General features: G+C 43.7%; 1 protein-coding gene across 1 annotated transcript in view; it reads left to right on the top strand.

Moving 5' to 3' along the window:
* Positions 1-15,078: 15,078 nt before the first annotated feature.
* Positions 15,079-15,590, top strand: part of ALOX5 (arachidonate 5-lipoxygenase) — a 357,857-nt gene continuing 357,345 nt past the window's right edge. The window contains exon 1 of the mRNA XM_075348962.1: positions 15,079-15,127. The gene's annotated coding sequence lies outside the window, so the exon portion shown is untranslated. The remainder of the gene's footprint in view (positions 15,128-15,590) is intronic.

Raw genomic sequence — 15,590 nt, 5'->3', positions numbered from 1 at the left:
ATAGTAACTATAAAATATGGAGCCCTTGGCTCAACAACCCAGGTTTGCCATCCTAAGTTTTGTTATTAGAGAACCTGTTTCCCTTGCTCCATCCCATCCTCTATTTGTTATGTGGCCCCTTCCCCTCCTTCTTGTTCATATTAATGTTTATGAATTACCTATAGAAAAAAAAATTATTAGAAAATGAAGCGTTAAAAAATTTTTTTCATGACCTTCTGTTGATATTTTTACTCTGCCTCCCAAAGATTGTAACTTGTATTTCCCCCCAGTAATATATGCCCCCAGTTATGTGTATATACTGTTGCCACCATTTATCCTGTGCATTTATTTGTAATATATGTACTTGACTATTTTTAATGATCTAAAATGTATATGTGTTCAAATTAAATTTATTTTGTAGTTTATTATCAGTCAAAGACTCCTTTTTTTCTCCTTTTTATTCCTAAAAATATATGCCTTTATGGAGTGGCTATTTCTTTCTATTACTACTACTTTTACTTTCGCCCAGGGCCTACAAAAAGCTGGAGCCAGTCGTGTCTAGAAGCACGAGCCGGGCACAATGTATGGGTTTTACAATGTACTGGGCACTACAATGGCAGATTTGCAATTTTCATTCAGCAACAACCATTGCTGCTTGTTTCTGGAAAACACTCATGGAGTAAAAATAGTCACTACACCTGTGGATAATTTCACAGACAGGTGTAATTTCCAAATGGGGACACTTGAGGGTAGATTCTACTCTTCTGACACTTAGGCGGGCTTTACACGTTGTGACATCGCTAGCATCGGCTAGCGATGCCGAGCGCGATAGTACTCGCCCCCGTCGCACATGCGATATGTGGTGATTGCTGCCGTACCGAACATTATGGCTGCGGCAGCTTCACACGCACATACCTGCTCGGCGACGTCGCTTTGACTGCCGAACTATCCCTCCTTCAAGGGGAAGGTGCGTTCGGCGTCACAGCGAAGTCACCGCGACGTCACTAATCGGCCGGACAATAGAAGCAGAGGGGCGGAGATGAGCGGGACATAACATCCCGCTCACCTTCTCCCTTCCGCATTGCCGTCGGGACGCAGGTAAGGAGATGTTTGTTGCTCCTGCGGGTTTACACACAGTGATGTGTGGAGCTGCAGGAACGACAAACAACATCGTACCTGCGCTCGACCCGACATTATGGAAATGAACGACGCTACACAGATCACCGATTTTCGATGCTTTTGCGAACGTTTATCGTCGCACCTACGATTTACACGTTGCGATGTCGCAAAAAAGTGGGATTATTGCTGAAATGGATGGAAATGGCACTCAGATGGAATAGAAACAGCATGGAGAAGGTGCCTGGATGTGTCGCGCCCTGGGGCAGACGAGCTGCTCAAATCTGGACAGTCCGTGGCTTGAGGGGTTCCGGATCTGGGGGTTCTACTCCTTCATTGGAGTTCAGCTGTGTTTAATTAAACTGATAGGGCTTGATTTGGAAAGGCACACACCTGTCTATATAGGACCTCACAGCTCACAGTTCATGTCAGACCAAATGAGAAACATGAGGTCAAAGGAACTGCCCAAGGAGCTCAGAGACATAATTGTGGCAAGGCCAAATTTCTGCAGTACTCAAGGTTCCTAAGAGCACAGTGGCCTCCATAATCCTTAAATGGAAGAAGTTTGGGACCACCAGAACTCTTCCTAGACCTGGCCCTCCAGCCAAACTGAGCTATCAGGGGAGAAGAGCCTTGGTGAGAGAGGTAAAGAAGGACCCCAAGATCACTGTGGATGAGCTCCGGAGATGGGAGAAAGTTCCACAAAGTCAGCTATCACTGCAGTCCTCCACCAGTCGGGTCTTTATGGCAGAGTGGCCCTACGGAAGCTTCTCCTCAGTGGAAGACATAAGAAAGCCTGCATAGAGTTTGCAAAAAAACACATGAAGGACTCCCAGACTATGAGAAATAAGATTCTCTGGTCTGATGAGACAAAGATAGAACTTTTTGGTGATAATTCTAAGCTGCATGTGTGGAGAAAATCAGGCACTACTCGTCACCTGCCCAATACAATCCCAACAGTGAAATGTGGTTGTGATAGCATCATGCTATAGGGGTGTTTTTCAGTTGCAGGGACAGGACAACTGGTTGCAATTGAAGGAAAGATGAATGTGGCCAAGTACAGAGACACCCTGGAAGAAAGCCTCTTCCAGAGTGCTCTGGACCTCAGACTTGGCCAAAGATTCATCTTCCAACAAGACAATGACCCTAAGCACACAGCTAAAATAACAAAGGAGTGGCTTCAGAACAACTCTGTGATCATTGTTGACTGGCCCAGCCAGAGCCCTGACCTAAACCCAATTGAGCATCTCTGGAGAGACCTGAAAATGGCTATCCACCAACATTCACCATCCAAGTTATCGGAACTGGAGAGGATCTGCAAGGAAGAATGGCAAAAGATCCCCAAATCCAGGTGTGAAAAACTTGAGTATTCATTCCCAAGAAGACTCATGGCTGTACTACATCAAAAGGGTGCTTCTACTCAATACGGTGCAAAGGGTCTTATTTGTGGAGAAATAAAACCAGCATCTCGTCCGGTTGAAGTATAAATAAAATCAACTTTATTCCTTATTCTTTAAAAAAATTCCAAAAAGGGGGATAGTCATAAAACCATACAAGGTTCACTTTTGTAGAAGACGCTTATTCGTTTCGGACTACATGTCCTTACTCATAGCTTACTTTTTCTCATGTGAGAACCCTTTTAATACTGGATATGAGGGGAAATGAGGTAACAGGAAGTAGCAGTAACAAATTTGCATATGTCTTATTTTATACAAAACTTTTTTACATGTAATTTTTTATATGTTGTAATTTTTTTCATCATAATACTTAATCAAATATCACATACTACAGACTACTTTTTCAATAATTTCCATATGTGCCAATAACATTCTATAATCATTTCATCATAGAAAGTAATTGTTACACATTAATTTTTTTTGTTATTTGGAGAGACAAAAAAAACAACCTTTTGCTCACTGATGGGGGAACAACTGCCTTAGTATAAATACATTACGTCCATTTTTTTTATTCATACTGCTTGGCCATCTAGTGTTCAGTTTCATAATCCACATTGCTTCTCTTTTATGCTCTTGTTTTAATCTGTCCCCTCCTCTTTTATTGGCGGTTACAGTTTCTATAGCATTTACCCTAAAGTTTTTTAAACTTCCTCTTCTGGGTATAAAACCGCATCCTTGATCTATGATACTTTTTAGTACAGGATCTATCCTTAATATAGGTAAGTTCTTTTTAACAACTTCTTTGAACTGGTCACAAAATATCGGAGCATAGGCCACTTTACACACAGAGATAAATCTGCGGCAGATCTGTGGTTGCAGTGAAATTGTGGACAATCAGTGCCAGGTTTGTGGCTATGTACAAATGGAACAATTTGTCCATGATCTCTGCGTGTAAAGTGGCCTCATGGTTATGACACCAAAAATCGCACTACCAGGAGTCCATCTGCTGCCTCGCAGCACTTTTCCACCATTCATGGAGGACATTTAAAAAACTTTTGGGTTAATGCTATTAAAATTGTAACCGCCAATAAAAGAGGAGGGGACAGATTAAAATAACTGCATAAAAGAGAAGCAATGTGGATTATGAAACTGAACACTAGATTGCCAATCGGCAGGAATAAAAAAACGAACGTAATGTATTTATACTAAGGCAGTTGTTCTCCCATCAGTGAGTAAAAGGTTGTTTGTTTGTTTGGGGGGGTTTTTTTGTCTCTCCAAATAACACAAAAAATAACGTGCAACAATGACTTTCTATGATGAAATGATTGTAGAATGTTATTGGCATATATGGAAATTATTGAAAAAGTAGTCTGTAGTATATGATATTTGATTAAGTATTATGATGAAAAAAAATTACAAAATATTATCAAAAATTACATTTAAAAAATAGGGGTTTTTTTTATAAAATAAGACCTATGCAAATTTGTTACTGCTATTTCCTGTTACCACATTTCACCTCATAGCCTGTATTAAAAGGGGTTCTCACATGAGAACAAGTAAGCTATGAGTAAGGACATGTAGTCCGAAACGCGTTAAGCATCTTCTACAAAATTGCACCTTGTATGGTTTTATGACTTCCCCCTTTTTTGGATTTTTTTAAAGAATATGGAATAAAGTTGATTTTATTTATACTTCAACCGGACGAGATGCTGTATTTTTTCTCCACAAACAAGACCCTTTGCTCAGTATTGATTCTTCTTATATATATGAGTCTTCTTGGGAATGATGCAACAAGTTTCTAGATTTCTGGGGGGGTTCTGTCAAGATGGGGTGCAGAATGTACATTAATGAAAAAAAAAATAAACTTTTTTTGAATTTACCAAATGGCTGGAATGAAACAAAGAGTGAAAAATTTAAGGAGTCTGAATACTTTCCGTACCCACTGTAAATAAATAAATTTAACAAATGACATGGGGACCCCCCTCTTTTTGATAACCAGCCAAGGTAAAGCAGATTGATGCTGGCTGTTATTATGAGACTGGAAAGGTTCATGGGTATTTTGCCCTTCCCAGCCTAAATATACCAGCATGCAGCTGCCCCATCTAATAGATGGGCCTATTCTGGTGCTTCACCTCAACTTTTTCCCATTCCCCTACTGCAGTGGCAATCGGGGTTATACTGTTTGGGGTTGATGTCAGCTGTGAATTGGCAACTGGCATCAAGCCCAGTGTAAAGTGAAAAAAACACACAGGAAAAAATAGTTTATTTGAATGACTCCCCCACACTATCACTTGTTCACCAAATTAATTAAAAAGCAAAACAAGAAGCTCCAACATAATCAATGATGTACTGGTCCCACAACAACCCTCAAATTGGTACTCCAACCTATAGAGCCTTTTTCAGAAAATAAGGCTCCATAGATCACTCCTGGTCAGCGCCACACCTGGAATTTCTCACGTGCGGGGACGTCACTGAGTTCAGATACGACTTTAAAGAAGGCAATTAAGTAATTTTATAATATTGGTTAATATAAAATACAAAATTTAAGGAAAAGTATGATATTGCATATGGTTAAGTACTTACATCACCAAGGAGCTTTTGAACATCATCTGTCTGCAACATCGATCGGAGAAGCATGACAAAGACAGAGAACTCCTGGAAATCCCAACACTGAACTGGGCGTGCCACAGATACAGGTTCACAAAAAGCTTTGGTCAATGCCATATTTCTCTGATCTTAAATAGTGGCTTGCACAATATTACGCAATCCTTGTTAATGTGCTGTAGGTCTAGTTCACCTTTGCCCTCCAGTGGCCAGCCTTTGGGATTAGATGAATCAGAGATACAACCCAAACATCAGACAATGGGGCAATAAACCCACACAATTCAAAACTCCCAAGAATCACATAAGTCAACAGCAGATATTTTGGTTAAATAAATCACAAAGTTTTGGTACAATGAACACATTGTCTGTCTGTATGCACTGTGTTTAGAATTATTAGGCAAGTTGTATTTTAGAGGATTTTTTTTATTATTGATCTACAACTATGTTCTCAATCAACCCAAAAGACTCATAAATATCAAAGCTTAATATTTTTGGAAGTTGGAGTGGTTTGTTTTTTTAGATTTGGCTATCTTAGGAGGATATCTGTTTGTGCAGGTAACTATTACTGTGCAGAATTATTAGGCAACTTAATAAAAACCAAATATATTGATATCTCACTTGTTTATTTTCACCAGGTAAACCAATATAACTGCACAAAATTTAGTAATAAACATTTCTGACATGCAAAAACAAAACCCAACATAATTAGTGACCAATATAGCCACCTTTCTTTATGCTGACACTCAACAGCCTACCATCCATAAATTCTGTCAGTTGCTTGATCTGTTTACGATCAACATTGCATGCAGCAGCCACCACAGACTCCATGACACTGTTCCAAGAAGTGTACTGTTTTCCCTCCCTGTAGATCTCACATTTTATGAGGGACCACAGGTTCTCTATGTGGTTCAGATCAGGTGAACAATGGGGTCATGTCATTATTTTTTCATCTTTTAGACATTTACTGGTCAGACACGCTGTGGAGTAGTTGGATGCATCTGATGGAGCATTGTCCTGCATGAAAATCATGGGTTTTTTTAACGATACCGACTTCTTCCTGTGCAACTACTTGAAGAAGTCTTCCAGAAACTGGCAGTAGGTCTGGGAGATGAGCTTCACTCCATCCTCAACCCGAAAAGATCCCACAAGTTCATCTGTGATGATATCAGCCCATACCAGTACCCCACCTTTACCTTGCTGGCGTCTGAGTCGGAGTGGAGCTCTCTGCCCTTTACTGATCCAGCCTCTGGCCCATCCATCTGGCCTTTCAAGAGTCACTCTCATTTCATCAGTCCATAAAACCTTTGAAAAATCAGTCTTAAGATATTTTTTGACCCAGTCTTGACATTTTATCTTATGTTTCTTGTTCAAAGGTGGTCATTTTTCAGCCTTCCTTACCTTGGCCATGTCCCTGATTATAACAATCAGGGAAGGGCTGGCTCAACTGTAAAGCGGTGCTCAGGAGAAAGAAAAAACACCAGTAATAGAAAAATAACTTCGGCACTCAAAACGGGACAACAAGAGAAAGTAGAATCCAGATGCTTTTGCTGAGTATTAATATTTATTCCTATTTTGATTATTGCTCAAAAAATTATGTCCATAAGTGATAATGGTGTTAATAGATATTATCAACGTTTCGACAGAATCTGTCTTTTTCAAAAGACTGTCTAAAATAAAAAGAAAAGAACATAAAAAATTACATAACAATAAACAATTGTTTTCGTAAAGAGTAATTAACGAATATAACATCAGTGGAATGGGATGCAAACGCATACCATACGTTTATATAGACAACAATTTACAAATCTCAAATCAATGGGATGGTGTACAAATGCATATCATATAAAAAATACATATATTTAAGACATATATGAAATTATGATTTTGGCACACCTTGTGCTTTTTGATACTCCAGTAACGTTGCAGCTCTGAAATATAGCCAAACTGGTGACAAATGGCATCTTGGCAGCTTCACGCTTGATTTTCCTCAATTCATGGGCAGTTATTTTGCGCCTTTTTTGTCCAACACGCTTCTTGTGACCCTGTTGGCTATTTGCCATGAAACGCTTCATTGTTCGGTGAGAACGCTTCAAAAGTTTGGCAATTTCAAGACTGCTGCATCCTTTTGCAAGACATCTCACAATTTTGGACTTTTCATAGCCCGTCAAATCTCTCTTCTGACCCATTTTGCCAAAGGAAAGGAAGTTGCCTAATAATTAAGCACACCTAAGGCTGGTTTCACACTACGTTTATTTAACATGCGTCAGGAACGTTTTTTTGCTGCAAAAGCGGATCCTGCTTTTACAGCAAAAAACGCATGCAAACGCATCTGTTATTTTGCAGGATCCTGTCACTGGATGTTTAGGGGCGGGCATTGGAGTCATGTGATCGGGAGTGAGGGGAACTAGACTGGGAGCCGGCTTCTGACAGCTGCAGACGCTGGTAACCAAGGTAAACATCGGGCTTGGATACCCGATATTTATCTTGGTTACGAGTGTCTGCAGCTGCTAGGAGCAGGGCTGCCTGCACACGTAAAAAACGCAAACATCGGGTAACTAAGATAAGTGGTTATCCGATATTTACCTTGGTTATGAGTGTCCGCAGCTCTCAGGTGGGAGAGAGAGGGAGGGGAGGAAGGGGGAAAGACAGAGATAGAGAGAGGGTGAGGGAGGGAGGAGGAGAGAGAGACAGATCACGCGAGACTGGTTCTGGGCATGCTCAGTAGAGCAAGCAGGATCCTGTCTATCAGCACGCCAGCGTTCACCTGCGTTTGCATGCTGTTTAGTCAGGATCCGGTGACATGCAGTATTTGGACGCAGCTCAAAAACGCTACAAGTAGCGTTTTTGAAAGATGTTAAAAAACTGCAAGTCGCTGGATCCTCACTATAACGCACGCAAACGCAGGTGAACGCATGTTAACGCGAGTCCATTGCAAATGCATTGAAGTGAAAACGCATTTGCACTGGATCCGTTTTTCCGCTAAAAAAACGTTATGGACGGATGTTAAATAAACGTAGTGTGAAACCAGCCTTATATAGGGTGTTTATGTCATTACACCACACCCCTCCTCATTACAGAGATGCACATCACTTGATTTACTTAATTGGTAGTTGGCTCTCAAGCCTTTACAGCTTGGAGTAGGACAACATGTATAAAAATGATCATGTGATCAAAATACTCATTTGCTTAATAATTCACAGTATACACTTAGCAGGAGTGGTGCAATCTGACGCCCTCCTACAACGACAGAACCAACCTCTTATGATGTCCTGCTCCAGGGAGGATGACAGACACTGCTGGGAAGCCTCCTTGTTTAAGAATCCTTTCAAATGGAACGTCACACAAAGTGATTGGCAAAAAAACACATTTTGGAATTAGCTGGATAGGGAGTAGTATTGTCAGGTTTCCGGGATTTCCAGTTCTCTTTTGAAAGAGCTTGCCCTCGGTTAAGATGGAGTTTACTGTTCTGTTGCCCTACTTCCTGTCCAGCTGCTTAAAAGGCCGCCTCTAAGCCTAGTCCAGTGCCTGAGTATACTGCTTGCTGTGTGCTCCTGCTTTGCTGCTCCTAATTCCTGATTGCCATTTGGATCCTCCTGAAAGACTACCGACACCGACTCTGGACCGTACCCGGTTTCTTCAAGCTGTGCCCGGACTCCGTCTGCCGTCTTTGGTCAGCACTTCTGCCCAGTTCCTTCCGGTTCGTAACCACTCTGGACTATCATCCCGTACGGACACTTCTGGACTTTACCTCTTGCCCCTTGTGTCCCGGCTGCTGCGCATTTAGGCCTTCCGGGGTGATTGCCAGACAGTCCCTGTATAGGGGTTCGCTCTTGGTGGTCTCCCTGGGGGAGTCCGGTGCGTGGCCCCGGGAATTCCCTTCGCTCCGATTCGGGAAGGTATTTCGTGTGTTATTGTTCTACTGTGTTTGTTCCGTTTGTGTACCTATCGTGGTTACATGTTATAAACATCTTTGTACCAAGAACTCGTCTCTGGTTGTCATTGCCCTAACGCTATCAAAATCCTCAGAACATACAATAGTATTACATTATACTCAGGCCATAAAAGGATTTCGCTGGGGCAATGACTGAGACACGAGTAGATCAGCTCTTTTCCATGATTAACTCCTTGCAGCAGGAGATGGAGGCGGTACAAACTAAACTTAGAGATGTGGAGGCACAGCTGGGCCATGATCACCAGGTACTGGGTCCGGCTATTCAGGATTTGCAAGTCAGAGTGGAGGCTCAGGAAGCCGTCCCCACTACGTCCGTATCAGCTGCCGGTATGCCTAGGTTACCCCCATTCCGTTTCAATGGTGATCGTAGTCAGTTTCGTGGATTTGTTAACCAATGTATACTGTTTTTTGATGTACATGCTGATTATTACCGTTCTGACCGGTCAAAAGTGTTATGTATAATCATGTTATTAACCTCACGAGCACTGGCTTGGGCTAATCCTATGATAGAGAATCGGGATATCCGTTTAAATCACCTGGATGACTTTCTGACCGCAATGGCGCAAATGTTTGATGATCCGAATCGCCGTGCTACCGCTGAATCGGCTCTCCTTTCCTTACGTCAGGGAAAGCGGTCTGTCGTTGAATACGCCACTGAGTTCAAAAGGTTAGTGGTAGACACCGACTGGGGAAACAATGCGTTATTGTCAGTTTTCAGAAAAGGTTTGTCCGGTACCATCAAGGACGAGTTAGCTCATTCCGAATCTCCAGGGGATTTTGAACTGTTTCTCCAACACTGTGTGCGTATTGATACCCGCTTGACGGAACGTAGACAGGAAAAATGGGCAGCTGTAAACCGGGTAACCAACTTTGCGTTTCCTTCCAGAGAACCCGCTCTCAGGACGCCACGGGAGGCCGAGGACGTTCCTATGCAAGTGGACTCTCTGCAAAAGCGAAAGACCAACGAACGTCGTGAACACCGGCTCCGTGAGCGTTTGTGTTTCTATTGCGGTCAATCGGACCATTTCTTGATCGACTGCCCGAGACGTCCAAATCGCCCAAATAAGGTATTGGCAGCCATGGCAGAGTGTGACAACACGGACGCAGAGTCCGATATCTCTGAGGCAAGTGGACACCTGGATGCAATATTTCCCTTGACTGTAATGTCAACATCACCTAAGGACTCAGAAGGGAAATATACCCATTGCTCGCTTCCCATTCAGATCCGGTGGGAGGGACAGTTAATACCTACATCTGCAATGATAGACTCTGGGGCAGGGGGTAATTTCATGGACTCTTCTTTTGCCAGGAAACACGGTATCCGGACTCAACAAAGATCCTCACCGGTTACCATGGAGACGGTAGACGGATCTCCGTTAGTTTCTGGACCAGTTGATCGGGAAACAGTACCCCTAGAATGCGTGATGAAGCCAGGTCAGCAGGAGACCCTTGTTTTCATGTTGATTTCTTCTCCTCATTTTCCGATTATTTTAGGAATTCCGTGGCTACGGTCTACAAATCCAATCATCGATTGGGAGACTAAGGAAATATCCTTCCCACCGCAGAGTGGTCCGACCATTAGTCCAACTGTACCGGTTCCAGTAACACCGAATGCGGAGGGCACTGTACAGGTACCTGTTTTACCCCCGGTTTATCATGACTTCGCTGATATATGTGACAAAAGAAAAGCCGATCGGCTTCCCCCGCATAGACCGTATGATTGCCCCATAGACTTACTCCCAGGGGCGGAGATCCCGTTTGGTCATGTCTACCCGTTGGCGGCACCTGAGCTAGAAGCACTAAAAGAGTACATCGATGAAAGTCTAGCCAAGGGATTTATTCGTCCGTCTACCTCACCAGCAGGGGCACCCATCTTTTTCGTGAAAAAGAAAGAGGGGACTCTGAGACCCTGTATTGACTACCGGGAACTGAATAAAATAACCATCCGGAACCGGTATCCGTTACCGTTGATTCCTGAGCTATTGGAGAGAGTCCAACAGGCAAAGATATTCACTAAATTGGATCTCCGTGGGGCATATAATCTACTTCGCATACGTCCCGGAGACGAGTGGAAGACCGCGTTCCGATGTCGGTATGGACATTATGAGTACCTAGTGATGCCTTTTGGACTTTGTAACGCTCCCGCGGCTTTCCAACATCTAGTTAACGATATTTTTAGGGATATAATGGACCAATTCATGGTGATTTATCTGGATGATATCCTGATCTTTTCTGATTCCCTACAGGAACACCAGGAGCACGTCAAGACCGTACTTACCCGTCTGAGGGATAACCACCTGTACATTAAACTGGAGAAATGCGAATTCCATTGCTCACAAATACAATTCTTAGGTTATGTCATCTCTCCTCAGGGACTGAACATGGAGTCTGGCAAGATACAAGCAATTCTAGACTGGCCGGAACCGGGAAACATCAAAGAGGTACAACGCTTTGTCGGTTTTGCCAACTTTTACCGACGCTTTATCCGTAACTTTTCAGAGATCGTCCGTCCCATCACTCTGTTAACCAAGAAAGGACAGAAGTTTGTGTGGTCCGCCCAGGCCCAGGAAGCTTTCCATCGTCTCAAGGTTTGTTTTACCTCAGCGCCAATATTAGTACATCCGAATCCCGCACTTCCCTTTATTGTGGAAGTCGACGCTTCCGACTATGCATTAGGGGCAATCCTTTCTCAAAGGACTGGGGACAAGAGTCTCTTGCATCCGTGTGCTTTCTTTTCTCGCCGGTTGTCCCCTGCAGAAAGGAACTATGACATTGCGGACAAGGAATTGTTGGCGATTATTTCAGCTTTTAAGGAATGGAGACACCACTTACAGGGAGCTGCGCAGCAAGTGATAGTACTCACAGATCATCGTAACCTGGAATTTCTTAAGTCTGCCAGGTGCCTGTCTCCACGGCAAGCCCGTTGGAGCCTATTCCTTAACCAGTTCAATTTTATCGTTACATACCGTCCAGGTTTACGTAATGGGAAAGCCGATGCCTTGTCCCGAATCCACGCCGTGGACTCCGTGCCTGGAACCCCGTCTCAGACCGTGTTATCGGATGCCAATTTCGTTGGAGTAATCCAGGACCAGGACTTGTGGAAGGACATCAAGCTGGCCTATGATGGTGACGTATTTCTTGCTGCCCCCCCGAATGATGTAACTCTTGTTCTTCGGAATGGTGTGTGGTTGAGAGAGCGACGCATTTATGTCCCGGAGGCCGTAAGACTTCGGGTTCTCAAGTTGGTCCATGACTCCGTGTTGGCTGGTCATAGGGGGGTACAGAAGACGCAGGAATTTCTGAGCCGTTTTTTCTGGTGGCCTACCTGTTTAAAGGATGTAAAGGACTATGTCCACTCATGTGTGGTTTGTGCCCGGTGCAAGGTCCCTCGTGTGGCTCCTACGGGACTCCTCCAACCGTTACCCGTTCCATCTCGCCCTTGGGGATCTATCTCAATGGATTTTATTGTGGAGTTGCCAGTCTCAGGCGGTCACAATACCATTTTAGTGGTGGTGGATCGGTTGAAAAAAGCTGCTCACTTTATTCCGTGTACCGGTCTTCCCTCAGCCGCAGAGACAGTGGATTTGGTTATCCAGAACGTATTCCGATTGCATGGGGTACCAGATGAGATCATCTCTGACCGGGGCGTGCAGTTCACGTCTAAGTTCTGGAAGGGGTTTTGTTCGGCACTCCAGATTGATGTCTGTTTGTCTTCTGCATACCATCCTCAGACAAATGGGCAAACCGAACGGACTAATCAAACCCTGGAACAATACCTTCGATGTTATGTCAGCCATCTGCAGGACGATTGGTTGAAGATGCTTCCGTTGGCGGAGTTCTCGTATAACAACACTCAGAGCAGCTCCACTAAGGTAACGCCCTTTTTCGCTAACTTGGGTTACCATCCGAATGTTTTGCCTAGGTCACCGGTTGCGGTTTCGGTGCCAGCGGTGGAGGACAGATTGACAGAGCTACGACAAAATCTGGAGGTTCTAAAGGACACTGTGGCTACGGCTCAGGAGCGTTACAAGAGGTCGGCAGACACTCACCGGAAACCGGCACCCATGTATAAGGTAGGGGACTCTGTATGGTTATCCACCAAAAACCTGAGATTGGGTGTTCCTTCGCAGAAGCTGGGACAGAAATTCATCGGTCCGTTTAAGATCACCGGGATCGTGAGCCCTGTGGCCTGTCGGCTACGGTTACCGCACCATCTAAAGGTACACCCGGTCTTTCATGTTTCTCTCCTCAAACCCGTTTCTCCTAATACGTTTCATGGTCGTGTCGTGCCTCCTCCTCCGCCTGTGATGGTTGACGGCGAGGAGCAGTTCATGGTTGAGGACATTATTGACTCCCGGCTCCATCGTCGTCGGCTTCAGTATCTGGTACGTTGGCAGGGGTACGCCCCCGAGGACGATTCCTGGGAACCGGTGGGTAACATTCGGGCACCCCGGAAGATTGCTCAGTTTCATCGGCGGTACCCGGACAAGCCAGGCCCTGATCCGTCCTGAGGCCGTTTCTGGGGGGGGGAGTAATGTCAGGTTTCCGGGATTTCCAGTTCTCTTTTGAAAGAGCTTGCCCTCGGTTAAGATGGAGTTTACTGTTCTGTTGCCCTACTTCCTGTCCAGCTGCTTAAAAGGCCGCCTCTAAGCCTAGTCCAGTGCCTGAGTATACTGCTTGCTGTGTGCTCCTGCTTTGCTGCTCCTAATTCCTGATTGCCATTTGGATCCTCCTGAAAGACTACCGACACCGACTCTGGACCGTACCCGGTTTCTTCAAGCTGTGCCCGGACTCCGTCTGCCGTCTTTGGTCAGCACTTCTGCCCAGTTCCTTCCGGTTCGTAACCACTCTGGACTATCATCCCGTACGGACACTTCTGGACTTTACCTCTTGCCCCTTGTGTCCCGGCTGCTGCGCATTTAGGCCTTCCGGGGTGATTGCCAGACAGTCCCTGTATAGGGGTTCGCTCTTGGTGGTCTCCCTGGGGGAGTGCGGTGCGTGGCCCCGGGAATTCCCTTCGCTCCGATTCGGGAAGGTATTTCGTGTGTTATTGTTCTACTGTGTTTGTTCCGTTTGTGTACCTATCGTGGTTACATGTTATAAACATCTTTGTACCAAGAACTCGTCTCTGGTTGTCATTGCCCTAACGCTATCGAAATCCTATACAATAGTATTACAAGTATAGGGTATTTTATAGCACATAAAAGTGCTTAGGGTATAAAAAAATATATATTTATAAAGGACATGTATTGGTCCACCACTTAAAGGTCATTGATAAATTAAGATCACTGTGAAGGCTGTCTTTGTGACAGTTTTCGCAAACTAACTGTTTTTATCTGCAGGCCTCGGGCAATGGTCTCTCACTGATAAGTGGTTTTGAGGACTGACTTCTCAGTCATTGCGCATGCAACCAAAGGTGACAGACCACGGAGCCACTATGGCGTTGAAAGTTGAGGCCCCATAGACCCTCTCCACCCATTCAACCTCAGCGCAGCAAGCGTGATGACATTACTGCATTATTTAAGGTTCAAATTACCGTAGGTTTTTGTCCAGCACCGTCCAATACATATCTTCAATCCACTAAAAACTTTTTCATTTTAAAAATTATATTTTTATTGTGCATATTTAAAAAAAATGTTATCCTTTAAAAACACATGTCCTTTCTTTCTTACGCGTTTCGAGCTCCTAGGAGCTCTTACTCATAGCCTATGAGTAAGAGCTCCTAGGAGCTCGAAACGCGTAAGAATGGATGGACATGTGTTTTTATAGGATAAAAAAAAATTTAAATATGCACAATAAAAATATAATTTTTAAAATGAAAGCGTTTTTCGTGGATTGAAGATATATATTGGACAGTGCTGGACAAAAACCTAATTTGAACCTTAAAGAATCTTCACCCAGGAGCTGGCCTGCTATCTGCCTGTGCACTGACCACTGAATATGGACTCATAATGGTTGAGCTGAATCCTTCAATTTGTTTTTTTTTCCTTGTTATTACTGCAGTATGCCCGCTGTGCTGAGATGAGCAGAGCTGCAAACCTGTCACTTTGGAGACTAGATCAGCGGGGAACTGTGGAAGGTGAGTATTTATTTTTTTTAATAAAGGAGTACACTAGTGGTCATAATACTATATGGATGACTGTGGGTGTGCATTATTTTATATGCAAGACTATGAGGTTTGCATTATTTTTTATGGATGACTATGGATTGTGAATTACTCTATTTGGAGGACTATGGGGTCTGCATTATACTATATGGCAGACTATGTGGTGCATTATTCTCTACTGAGACCCATAAGGGTGCATTAGATTATATGAAGGTCTATGAGGAGAGAATTATTTTATATGGAGGACTATGGGGGTGCATTATTCTATATGGAAGACTATATGGTGCATTATACTACACTGATGAGCAAAACAATAACAATGTTTTTAACTTTTTACTTTTAGGCTCCATGTCCCCTACAGCTTTAAACATGAGACAACCATCATTTTTTGTTCAATCATTTTGTCTATTTCATACATAAATTTGACTTCCAACTA

This window comes from Anomaloglossus baeobatrachus, chromosome 5 (genome assembly GCF_048569485.1).
Source record: "Anomaloglossus baeobatrachus isolate aAnoBae1 chromosome 5, aAnoBae1.hap1, whole genome shotgun sequence".
NCBI classification, from domain to species: domain Eukaryota; kingdom Metazoa; phylum Chordata; class Amphibia; order Anura; family Aromobatidae; genus Anomaloglossus; species Anomaloglossus baeobatrachus.
Note: the sequence above shows the minus strand (reverse complement) of the source record. Positions and strands in the feature narration are given on the sequence as shown.